This window comes from Marmota monax, unplaced genomic scaffold (genome assembly GCF_021218885.2).
Source record: "Marmota monax isolate L192 unplaced genomic scaffold, Marmota_monax_Labrador192_F-V1.1 WCK01_AAM20220418_F8-fsc00086, whole genome shotgun sequence".
Lineage (NCBI taxonomy): Eukaryota > Metazoa > Chordata > Mammalia > Rodentia > Sciuridae > Marmota > Marmota monax.
The window spans coordinates 7,353,997-7,367,497 of NW_026693086.1; the positions used below are offsets into that span (position 1 = coordinate 7,353,997).

Here is a 13,501-nt window from a genome sequence, read left to right on the forward strand (position 1 = left end):
GCCATTAGCCAAGTAAGTATGACAATTTCCTTGCCAGCGTACCCCATGTTGCAGTGACATTGAATGTACTTAACCTTGCTCAAGGACCAAGGCAGATTAGGGTGTTCCCGGTTTTAAGATAATCTTGTTTAGGGCGTTCCCAGTTTAGGTTCCAGGTTTAAGGTTTAAGATTATTCCTGCTGGGAATAGGGCGTATCCTGCTGCCTGAGTTCCCCTTGAGTTCTCACGGGATTCAGACAGTATATTTTGGAGATAGAAGCCCAGTGGAGGTGATTTTGGGAGAGAAGGTGGATTTGGGCAGAGAACGTGGATTTCCCCAGAACGTGATTGTAGACGGCTGGTGTGAGTTCGGGAATAAAGAGTTGCTGTTTGAATCTACAAGCTGTGTGGTGGCTCGTGATTGTGTGCCCAGCCAGACTGCGGCATTTGGTGGCCCGTACGGGGAACTTCTGAAGCTTAGAGGTAAGTGAAATTGCTCGCCCCTGAGGAAGAGCGAAAGAATGGGTGACCAACTCAAAAAACAATGTGTTATTGTTTTGATTTATCTTGTTTTTGTTTCAAGCTGCCTATCCCTAGAAATTTCTCAGGCAAACTGGAAAAAATGGTTGACTAAAGGTTTGAAGTTTGTCGGCCCTGAGGAAGAGAAAATTGATACAACGATTTTTTATTCCGTTTTTGTTTCATTCAGTTTCGGCTTTGTTTTGTGCTATCTTATTGGGTTGCGTTATCTTTATAGTAGATTAGAAATTAGTAAAAAACAAACCGAAAAGATGTTAAGTAAATTGTTAGAGGTTCAGACCATGGAGAAAGACATTTTAGATCAAGCAAAAGAGAAGGTCTCTCGAGCTAGTCAGACAGAGGAAGAAAATTTAAAGGAAAAGGGGTTGTTAGGAAAAAGGCCACAACAGGAGGCTGTTACTAACTCCATTTTATCACAAGAGGGCATAATTCAACCAACAGCCCCACCGATGGAGACAGCTGAGTGGCCCTCAAACCCCGTAGTTGATAAATGGGATCCTGAGACAGGACCTCAAAGATTAGCATGCCCTGTACTTGAACAGGCAGGAGGGCAGCGAATTCACCGTGCTTTAGATTTTAAAACAGTGAAGCAGTTAAAGGAGGCTGTAACAACCTATGGTCCCCAAGCTCCCTTCACGGTAAGCATGGTTGAGTCCATTACTAACTTGGACATGACGCCAGCAGATTGGGCTAGCATGTGTAAATCTGTACTAAATGGAGGACAATATTTGTTATGGAAGGTTGCCAATGAGGAATTTTGCACGGAGACAGCTAGGCGAAATGCAGCAGCCGGTTACCCTCAAAGAAATCTAGATATGTTGTTAGGAAAAGGACCTTATGAGGGTCAACGGCAACAAATTGAATATGATCCTGCTATATATGCACAAATTGCTGCAGACGCAGTTAGGGCATGGAAGACTTTACAAGGACATGGAGATTTACAAGGTCAGCTATCTAAGGTAATACAGAGAGCTAATGAACCTTACGCTGACTTTGTAGATAGGCTAATTCAAACGGCTGCCAAAATTTTTGGGGATACAGAACAAGCAATGCCATTAATAAAACAACTGGCTTATGACCAAGCAAATCGTTGCTGCAGAGAGGTTATTAGACCATGGAGACATGAAGATTTAAACACATATATTAAATTATGTAGAGATATTAATGAACAAGGGCAAGTCTTGGCAGCTGCAGTACAACAGGCTTTAGATGCCAGGCCAAAAACATGCTATGATTGTGAACAAACAGGACATTTTAAAAGGAATTGCCCCATAGGAGGAGGGTTTAACAAAAGTAGGTATCAAAGGAATAGAATACCAGGTATTTGCCCACGATGCCGTAGAGGGAGACATTGGGCTAATGAATGCCGTTCTCAAACCACCATAGAAGGTACTCCCTTATCAAAAAACGGACAAAGACCAGGTATTTATCCAAGATATCGTGGAGAAAGGCATCAGGCTCCATTGCCAAAAAACGGACAGGGGGGCCCAATGCTCCGGGGCCCACAACCACAAATATACGGGGCAGTGGAGGATCCCAGCAACACCATCAGGGTAGTGCCCAGGACACATTGTCCATTAAATCCCTCATCAGACAAACCCGAGGGAGCGCAGGGTTGGACATCTGTGCCTCTGCCAGAGCAGTATTAACTCCAGAGATGGGAGTTCAAATCATTCCCACAGGAGTAAAAGGACCTCTTCCCCAAGGAACAGTAGGCTTATTATTGGGACGTAGTTCATCTACATTAAAAGGACTTATGATAAGTCCTGGGGTAATTGATCCTGATTATGTAGGTGAAATAAAAATTATAGCTAGTTCTCCAAGAGGTATATCAGTAATTTCACCTGGAGATAGAATAGCACAGTTGTTAATAATACCCAGCCTACATAATAAATTTCCTAGTCATAGTGTAGAAAGAGGTTCCAGGGGATTAGGCTCCACAGGTGTAGATTGGGCTATGTTGTCTTTAAATTTAGATTCTCGCCCAATGCTAAAATTAAATATTCAAGGTCATGAGTTTAATGGGCTACTGGACACAGGAGCTGACCTTAGCATCATATCTCGTCAAGAATGGCCAAAACATTGGCCATTACAACAAGCCACTCAAACGCTTCGAGGCCTAGGAGTGGCGACTAATCCCCATAGAAGTTCTATGATATTAGATTGGAAGGATCCTGAAGGATGTGAAGGAACTATACAGCCATATGTATTGGATCATCTTCCTATAAATTTATGGGGACGAGATGTCCTAGATCAATTAGGTTTGACGTTAACAAATAATATCAATCCTAATGTGCCCACTACTAGAGCTAGACAAGGCTTTAGGAAAGAAAAAAGATTAGGAAAACAAGGGCAAGGTATAGCAGCACCAGTACAAATAGATCAAGGAACAGACAGACATGGGTTGGATTTTCAGAAAGGGCCACTGAGACAATCAAAATTACTTGGAAATCAGAAAGACCAGTGTGGGTTCCTCAGTGGCCCCTGACTAAAGAAAAGATACAAGTAGCCCATGATCTGGTCAAACAACAATTAACGGAAGGACATATACAACCTTCCATATCTCCCCATAATACTCCCATTTTTGTCATCAAAAAGAAATCTGGTAAATGGAGATTATTGCAAGATTTAAGAGCCATTAATAATGAGATGGTTGTTATGGGACCTGCTCAATCAGGGATTCCTCAATTGTCTGCTTTGCCAAAAACCTGGCATGTTTTAGCTATAGATATTAAAGATTGTTTTTTTTCAATTCCAATTCATCCCGAGGATAGTCCACGTTTTGCATTTACTATCCCTGCATTAAATCATGAAGGTCCTGATCAGAGATATGAATGGAAAGTACTCCCTCAAGGGATGGCTAACAGTCCAACTATGTGTCAAATATATGTTAACAAAGCAATCCAGCCACTTAGAAATCAAAATCCTGAACTACAAATATTTCACTATATGGATGATGTATTATTGGCACATAAAGATAAAAACATATTGCTGGAATGTTATGCCACACTTACAAACTTATTAAAAAATTATAATCTAGAGATAGCAATAGATAAAGTACAATTAAATTTTCCAATTAATTATTTAGGAGTTCTACTATCCTCAACCATGGTCCGTCCACCAAAAATTCAAATACGAGTAGATCAACTCAAATCACTTAACGACTTTCAAAAGTTATTGGGAGACATAAATTGGATAAGGCCTTATCTAGGTATACCAACAGGAGAATTGGGACCTTTATTTGATATTCTAAAAGGTCCATCAGATCCAAATTCACCCCGCATGTTAACTCCTAAAGCAAGAAAGGCATTAAAAATTATTGAAACATATATGGAAAACATACATTTGGATAGAATTGATATAAGTTTGCCTTTATTATTTATTGTACTACCAACAAAAAATATTCCTACAGGAGTATTTTGGCAAGAAGGTCCATTATTGTGGATACATTTACCTTATTCTCCTAACACTATTCTTACTAGGTATCCTGAGGCTGTAGGACAATTAATACTCAAAGGAATAAAAGCAGCGAAGGGAGTGTTTGGAATTTCTCCCAATAAAATTATTACTCCATATACTATGGATCAAATTGATGAGTTAGCTAATGAGTTAAATACTTGGGCAATAATCATGTGTAAATCTAATGTTTCATTTGATAATCATTTACCATCTAATCCTTTGTTGTCTTTTTGGTCTAAGCATCCTGTAGTTTTTCCTAAAATGACAAGAAAAACACCTATCATGAATGCTCCAAATATATTCACTGATGGGTCAAATAATGGTACAGCAGCAGTAGTTACCCCTGATCAAACTTTTACATTTTTAGTACCCAAACAATCAGCTCAAAAGGTAGAGCTTAATGCAGTTTTACAAGCTTTTGTGATGTTTAAAGATTCTGTATTTAATTTATTTTCTGATAGTCAGTATGTAGTTAATGCTATAGTATCTCTTGAAGATGCTGGTAGGATTTCCCCTTCTTCTACTGTTTTCTCTTTGTTTTCCACTATACAAAGTCTAATCTGGGACAGAAAAGATCCATTCTTTATAGGACATATTAGGGCACATACAGGATTGCCTGGAGCCCTTAGTTTAGGCAATGATTTAGCAGATAAAACTACACATGACATACATATTTTCTCTACATTTGAAGAAGCTACAAATTTTCATAAAAGGTTTCATGTTAATGCTAATACTTTACAAAAGCGTTTTAAAATAACTAAGGAACAAGCCAGACATATAATAAAACAATGTCAAAATTGTGTGACATTTTTACCACAAGTTAATCTTGGAGTCAATCCTAGAGGACTGATACCTAACCATATTTGGCAGATGGACGTCACACACTTGCCAGAATTTGGAAAATTAAAATATTTACATGTTACAGTCGATACTTCTTCTGGATTTTTGATGGGCTCCCTTCATGCCGGAGAAAAAACTAAAGATGTTATAGCTCATTGCTTACAAAATTTTGCCACTGTGGGCGTTCCTAAACAGTTAAAAACCGATAATGGTCCTGGCTATACCTCTACCTCTTTTAAACAATTTTGCTCATCATTTGGTATTACTCATATAACAGGAATCCCATACAATCCACAGGGACAAGGCATAGTTGAAAGAGCTCATCAAACTATTAAAACATACTTATTAAAGCAAAAAGAGGGAATTGGAAGGGGATATATATCCCCCAAAGATAAACTTAAAATAACGCTTTTTACTCTAAACTTTTTAAATTTGGATTCATCAGGACTTAGTGCTGCGGAAAGGCATATGTATCCAAAAAATGTACATAAGCCTAAAGTACTTTGGAAAGATATTCTAACAGGACAATGGAAAGGTCCTGACCCAGTGATTGTCTGGAGTCGGGGGTCTGTTTGTGTTTTTCCACAGGGAGAACAGCAGCCCATTTGGATTCCAGAGAGATTAACTAAAACAGTTTCTACAGATCGAAAAGAAGATGATTTGACTCAAATCCATAACAGCTGATATCCAGAACTCCAGCTTGGCCATTCTTACATCTGCGACAGTGATTAACCAGGATGCTTTTTTCAATAGCTATTTTATTATTGCATTTTTCCACATCATAAGGTTCTATTTTTATTTTTTGAGCTCATACAAACCTAGGTTAATGTTTTTCTGATCAGTTTTATTTTTTGACTGTGGAGTTTTTAAACATTGCAATGGAGATTTCACCCAGGTAAAGCTACAAGGCCTTTACTATTTTCTTATGTGTTGTACGTTTGTGTACACTCTTGTGTTTTGTGTTGTATGTCTGTATGTGCGTATGTCCATATTTCTTATATGAGGAGCGCTCATGAAAAAATGGATCCGAATTATTATTATTTTTTTATTCACGTGATTTAAATCGTTTAATTTAAATTATGTAAACAGCTGTTAAGGATTGTTTTTAAAGGTGGTTAACAGATGTTTGTTTACTAATTTAAATTAGGTAAAAAGCTGTTAAGGATTGTTTTTAAAGTAGGTTAACAGATCTGTTTGTTTACTTTCACCTTTCCTTTTCATTATATTTAATAATTCTTTTCAGGATAATGTCTCTTTAGCATCATTGCCAGAATTCCTATCTCCATCCCAGTGCCAGTGAAGAACTCAACAAGTAATGCTCAATCAAAGAGTCAACTTACTTTGGGAGGAAACGGATTTTGGGAGGAAATGGACATATTGATAGATTCCTCTGCTTTGAACTGCTTGCAGAACTTGCCTGGACTATGTAACTATCGTTTGGTGCAGCGAATTGTGGTAATGCTGGCATATCTTTGCTGATGGTGTCACTAGTGATGCAATTTTTATTTCCTTGCCAGCGCACCCCATGTTAATTGTGGTAGTGCTGACATATCTTTGCTGATGGTGTCACCAGTGATGCAATTTTTCCCAAGGAGCCGTCAATTGGCTTGGTGTCGTGGCATTTCTGTATCCTCCTCCCTTCTGCTAGTGATGGTCTAAAATTTGGGGGCCAATGGCTTATGCTGGACCGGTAGTCAGTGACGGGTATGATCCAATTGCAGTGGTATCAACCTAAGACAGGAGGCTGACGCCTAAAGGTCAGTTTTCCGATGACGGGTAAGAACCATATGTTGAATTGGACAACCTACCAGGCACGGTCCATAAGCCACATTAACCTCACTCCCCCACTGGCACCAAGGCCAAATTTGGGGGCCAACAGAGGTGAGGCAAAGAACCTCACCCCCCCACTGGTGCATAGACCTATCCACAAGTATGGCTGTATGCTGGACCGGTAGTCAGTGACGGGTATGATTCAATTGCAGTGGTATCAACCTAAGACAGGAGGCTGACGCCTAAAGGTCAGTTTTCCGATGACGGGTAAGAACCATATGTTGAATTGGACAACCTACCAGGCACGGTCCTTAAGCCGCATTGCTTGTTGTTTAATTAATCAGAAGGGGGGAGATGCTGGGAGCCATTAGCCAAGTAAGTATGACAATTTCCTTGCCAGCGTACCCCATGTTGCAGTGACATTGAATGTACTTAACCTTGCTCAAGGACCAAGGCAGATTAGGGTGTTCCCGGTTTTAAGATAATCTTGTTTAGGGCGTTCCCAGTTTAGGTTCCAGGTTTAAGGTTTAAGATTATTCCTGCTGGGAATAGGGCGTATCCTGCTGCCTGAGTTCCCCTTGAGTTCTCACGGGATTCAGACAGTATATTTTGGAGATAGAAGCCCAGTGGAGGTGATTTTGGGAGAGAAGGTGGATTTGGGCAGAGAACGTGGATTTCCCCAGAACGTGATTGTAGACGGCTGGTGTGAGTTCGGGAATAAAGAGTTGCTGTTTGAATCTACAAGCTGTGTGGTGGCTCGTGATTGTGTGCCCAGCCAGACTGCGGCAGGGAGGGAAGGATTTGGGGGCCCCATAGATCGGGTGTGTTTGGATAGGTTTAGAAAATGACACAGATATCAGAAATATTTGGGTTTTTGTTTGGAAATAACTAGGCCCATGTCCAAGTACTTCCCTATGGGAAGATGAGAAAACCTGCCTGAGAAGAAGGCAGAGGAATCGCCTTCCATCCTCCAGCCAAAATGAGCGTAAATGCCAGGCTACTTTTTACAGCTTTGAATTTGGGCATCCAGGTTTGATGAAATATCTATTATAAAATAAATAAAATACCAGGAATTCTCATAGTCAGGGGAGGGGGTAGGGAAGAATGAAAGAATTTTGGATTGTGCAGAGGGGAGTGAAGGAAGGGGGAGGGACTGTGTGAGGATGGTCTTGGGTCTGAGCCTAACAACTCCATTTTAAAAACTCCAATTTGAAACCTGCAGTCTCACCAGACACACCCACAGAGCCCTCCAGTATGGCCCTCAGACACAAACAAGTCATTTCCCCCCACTCAGATAAACTCAGAGTAAAGCCTCCGGCAGGCTGTCCTCACCCGATAAGAGGGAAAGGAGAAAAGAATAGGGTGGGGACCACCAGACCAGATGTTTTAACTCCAGGGTAAATGATGTCACAGAGAAATCTGGTGGTAACTGATAAGGATTGAAAGGGGAGTCAAAAGCCCCAAAATTTAATATAAATAATAGAGCAAATGAGCAGATATTCAGCCAGCCAATACTGATGCACAGAAGCTGGACAGCCTGATGAGGTCCTGGACTGACATCCCATCACTTGTCATCGTTTGCTGATCCTCTGCCTGGTCCTCACCGCTCTCAAACTCTACAGCCACATCTTGACCCTGGTGAGAGCCACAACTTCTCCCTAGGACCACCTCCTCAGGCGGCCACTAGCTGTACCCCAGGAGAAGCCTGCCTTGGCTCCAGACCTGATCACCACGGTCTGAGTGAGTGTGCATCTGCTGGACTTAAAGCCTAAGGCTTGAGACTTTTGATCTGACACATGAACTTAGCATGGAGAAGGAAAGTCCGTCACAAGTCTGTCATGATTAAGTGTGTTTGCAATGCTTAGAATTCATTAATCTAGAATTGTTTGCTGTGAATTAATTAATCTAGAAATGTTTGCTGTGAATTAATTAATCTAGAATTATCTGCTGTGAAATGATTATGTCTATTGCAGTGCCTAGCATTAAGGATTGTCGTTTTCTTAATTAAGAACCTACAGATGAAATTGTATTGAGTGATTTAATGAATAAAGCATTGAAAAGGGCAAAAGCATGTGGACATTCTTTATTTCTCCCCCTCCACTGCTTAAGTTGAACCTTTCGCCCATTGCGACAGGCTGTGGGGATGGGAAGGATGGTGGAATGAGACATACATTACTACCGTGTACACATGTATGATTACACTACTGGAGTGACTCTGAATAACGTTCAGCCAGAGGAAGAAGTTGTGCCCCATTTGTGTACAATGTGTCAAAATGAATCCTACAGTCATGTAAAACTAATGAAAATAAATTTTTTTTAATTTTTAAAGAAAAAAAATACTAGGAATTTTATAACTGGCATGAAAACAAAAATAAAATAAAAGTTATATTCTCTTTTAAAGTATCAACCAAATTGTAGGAGAAATAGAAAATAGAGTACAAAATACAAAAATAAAGCTATTTTATTAAATAAATAATAAAGTGTGGAGAAAGGTATTGGGAAGGAAAACACAGCAAAGTAATTATGTAAGACAGCTTTATCTGAACACAGGGTAAAAACAAAAAGAACTATAAATGAATACCATATTTAGTATCTTCACATTTCATATGAAATGGACTAATAATTTTAACACTAATTTATATGCACGATAGTGAAGTCAATTTAAAGATGTGTAGTTAGTGTAGCTAGATAAATCAGGTCTGATACCAAATCTAATAAAGAAAATGAAGTCGAATCTGAGCCCGGGAGAAATCAGAACTACACCTGAGAGATTGAAATGTTAATGTCCCCATGCTAAAGAACTATTAATGAAGTAGCTCCCAGCAAATAGGAAGGTGCTAATCAAATCCCCCTAGGCCCTTTCTGCCCAGGTCTCTCCCCATTGGCCCACCTATTTTCCATCTTTTGGCCTTCCCACCTGATCTCCCAACCCAGGCAGGATAAAGGGAAATAAGCAAGATAAAGGACAGAAATGTAGGAAGACAAAAGAAGACCTTAGAAATAAAGGGATAAGAGCTCCGATCCCTTTGGGGGGGGTGTCTTCTCTGCTATTCTTTTTTTTTTTTTCCAAAGAGAGAGAGAGAATTTTTTTAATATTTATTTTTTAGTTTTCGGTGGACACAACATCTTTTTTTTTTTTTTTTAATGTGGTACTGAGGATCGAACCCAGGGCCCCGCACATGCCAGGTGAGCGTGTTACCGCTTGAGCCACAACCCCAGCCCCTCTCCTATTCTTTAATAAAGCCTTATACTTCCCACTCTACACTTTCCTCGGGTGCTTCTCTGGTGTTATACTTCAGCAGTCTGGGAAGCAAGGACTCTCCTGGTAACCGGCAGTATCAATAGAGTGAAATGGATAAGTAAATACATCAGTCTTAACTTTGTCATATACCCAAGTCTGGATATCTACCACATACCATGATGACCGTGGGCAACATGTTCTGGGATGTACCTGCAGTTGGCTGGGACAGCAGACCCTAAGGTCTCCTCACACACATGTTAACTATGAGAGATGATGACTATGGTGATTATCTTGACTGCACTGATCATTTCAAATGTGCACACATATCAATCAGAATGTGTGTGATAGAGCTATAAATTAGCTAAATCCCACTGAAGGATTGGCTGGAGCCTACAAAGCCCAGCAGTGTTCGCCCTACAGCAGGAGCTAAGACTGTACCCTAGCCCAACAGTGGGAACTACTGTATACCACATCCCTGCATAAAGAGAGTCAATGCTGGGGCCCACTGCCACACCTATCTCTTTCCCTTGCTTCCACTTGAAGACCCCTCTCAACAAGTGATACCTCATACCCAAGGCAAGTCACCACCACACTGTCCACCCTGGGTCCAAGCTGTGAAGAGCTTCCCTATGCCCCAGGACGGCAATCAGTGCTAATCCCTGTCCCTCACCCCAACTCCCCAGAATACAGGTCTTGAGATGTGCACTATCATTTTGGAGACCAAGCAGATGTGGGGCTCCCCAAGCTCAAAAATTAGAATTTGGACTAGGCTGTGCAAAACCAGCCTAAGGACCACAAAAACATTGCTTTGCAGGAGCAGAGCTGAACCTTGGATTCTCAGCTGCTGATGAGAAACTGATGTGACTCCACTATAAATATAAAAAAAAAAAATTAAACCAGCCTTTACCTCAAGGCCTGTCCAAAGTGACCCTTGTCCTTGGAAAAAACCACAGAGTGTTCCTAGGCACTAGCCACCCTGCTGAGTTGTTTGTCTGGTAACAGGAGAGATCTGCAGCGCCAAGTGTCCCTGACTCAGTTACGCTAGTGCCTGGAAAGACCAAAGAATGTTTGAGGCCTAATGCCTGACCATGAAGACCCATAACAACCCCCTAGAAACTACCATCAGCGGGAGAAAGGTGACCCCCCCCAGTAGCCTCTGTGATTGATAACATGTTAGGAAACCATGTAGTTTAGCATGTACACCCCTCACGGATTAAACCAATCAGTTCAAACAAATCCACCTCTTGTACTAATCAATAACCCCTACCCAACTTGTTCCCGCCATTGAATGTAGTAATCAATGCTAAGAGTTGTTGTTTGATTTTCCCATGGTATGGAATGATTTGCTGTGTGATGCTTAGAGTATCCAAAAAAACTATAAAATCTCACTGAACAAAGGACCGGGACTCATTCCTCGGAACCGCTGCATCGGAAACGGTTGTGAGTCCAGGCTTAAGCTTGCAATAAAGACTCTGTGTGCTTGCATCAGATTCGGCTTCTGATGATCTTTTAGGGTCCCCCAAATCTGGCATTACACTGACACATTTTTCGACCTCCAAAAAGAGATCCCTTGGGTCCCACCAAGCATTCCAAGACCGAAATGAGGTGCCATATGTTCCACAGAAGCAATGTCACCACCACCACAATGTTCCTTATCATTAGGATGTGAAGTCCAGATATGTCCACAAGAGCAGGATCCCAGCTATCCCTGCACTCTGCCTGGAGACCAGGGAACTGAGCCCACTGAAGCTAGATCTCATCAATGCCATGTGCAGGTAGAGCAGGAATGGGAGGAATAGAGGAAAAGATGGCAGGCATACACCATAGCCAGAAAAGGCAGAGAAAGAATGGTCTTGAGCCCAGGTGGAGTTGGGCTGATTCTGGCTTCTGGACTGTAGAAATGTGGGAAATGGGGTGTGTGTGTCTTGAGCCTCTTGTGGATAGAATTTGGATGCTGCACTGAAGCGACTTCCTCAGGATGGCGTGGGTCTTCCTCCATAATGCAGCAAACCCTGTCCTCTACCTTCAGCATACCAACACTAGTGTTTTTAAATGCTTCCAGAACAATTATTTTGGTGATACTAGTTTTCCAAATATAAACTGCTACTTAAGGCAACATGCGATCTGCTTCTGCCCCTCCTCTAAATTTCGCCCAAGTCTTTTTCCCATTTATGTTATAACTTGAGTGTCAGTTCATAGCCTTCAACAGTGGAGTGCTGGTGAACATGCATCTCTGGAGGGAAAGATGCAGACTAGCAGAACTAGTGCTGCCTCATGATTTCAAGCCACTCACTGTGCCACTGAGAGGGTGGGGTCTAATGTGCACTCACCATCAGCAGGACTTAGCCTCCACACATCCCCGGCTATGGCACACTAAACTAGCCACCAGGAAGCCCACCTTTCTCTAAAACTAACTTTATACAAGTAGGAATGTCACATATAATCATTAATGAACAGACATTTCAGAAAGGAGTAGGAATTAAAATTCTATGCTATGCCACAATTTATTTCCTCCTATAATGGATATTAAAATCTAGTAGAACACTCATACATTGCTGGTGGAACTGTAAATTCATGCAACCACTCTGGAAAGCAGTATAAAGATTCCTCAAAAAAACTAGGCATGGAACCACCATTTGACCAAGTTATCCTACTCCTCAGAATATACCCAAAGGGCTCAAAATCATCATACTACAGTGACACAGCCATATCAATGTTTATAGCAGGTCAATTCACAATAGCCAAGCTATGGAGCCAACCTAGGTGCCCTTCAACAGATGAATGGATAAAGAAAATGTGGTTTATATACACAATGAAATATTACTCAGATAAAGAAAATGAAATATTACTCAGCCTTAAAAAGAATGACTTTATGACATTTGCAGTAAATGGATGGAGACTATCATGCTAAGTGAAATAAGCCAGTTCCAAAAAGCCAAAAGTCCAATGTTTTCTCTGATATGTGGATGCTAACCTACAGTAAGGTTGGGGGTAGGGGAAATAGAAGTCCAGTAGATTAGACAGAAGGGAATGAAGAAAAGGGAGGGAGGATAGGAAAAGGAAACTTAGTGGAATGAATCTGACATAACTTTCCAATGTACAGAGATGAATACACCACAGTGAATCCCACCATCATGCACATCCTCAAGAATGGGGTTCTAATTAGAATAAATATATTCCATGCTTGTATATTTATATCAAAATGGATTCTACTGTCATGTATTAAAAAATCAATAAAAAAGAAAAAGAAAAAGGACTATAAAAAGTCTTTATTTTTTTGAAAGGAGGTAAAACTTATAGAAACTACATAAACAAATGTTTGCTATAATTCATTCAAAAATTTTATAAAAATTAGACAAATGGATATATAAAAGTATCAGTTCCATAAAAACATTAATTAGAAAAGAATTAAGAAAGGTGTCAGTTACCTTAGAAGAATGTTACAATTTAGTCAAGGACAAAGAAAGCAGGTTCCTTCAAGTACAAAAGTCATTATAATTTTTTGAATTTTTTAATTTGTTTTAATTAGTTACACATGACAGTAGACTGCATTTAGGCACTTTGATATATCATAATAGATGGGATATAATTTTCCACTTTTCTGAGTGTACCTGTTGTAGAATCACTTTGGTCATGCTGTCAGATATATACATAAAGTAATAATGTTTGCTT

The 13,501-nt window shown here is 40.4% G+C and overlaps 1 protein-coding gene and 1 long non-coding RNA gene across 3 annotated transcripts in view; one reads left to right on the forward strand and one right to left on the reverse strand.

The window, feature by feature from the left end:
• The window catches only part of Septin14 (septin 14), a 41,232-nt gene that overhangs the window by 22,384 nt on the left and 5,347 nt on the right, over positions 1-13,501 (reverse strand). The gene's annotated exons all lie outside the window — the stretch shown is intronic.
• Positions 14-7,372, forward strand: LOC131424555 (uncharacterized). The gene is made up of 3 exons (XR_009227815.1): positions 14-462; positions 5,407-5,713; positions 6,062-7,372. It is a non-coding gene; the product is annotated as an uncharacterized LOC131424555 (long non-coding RNA).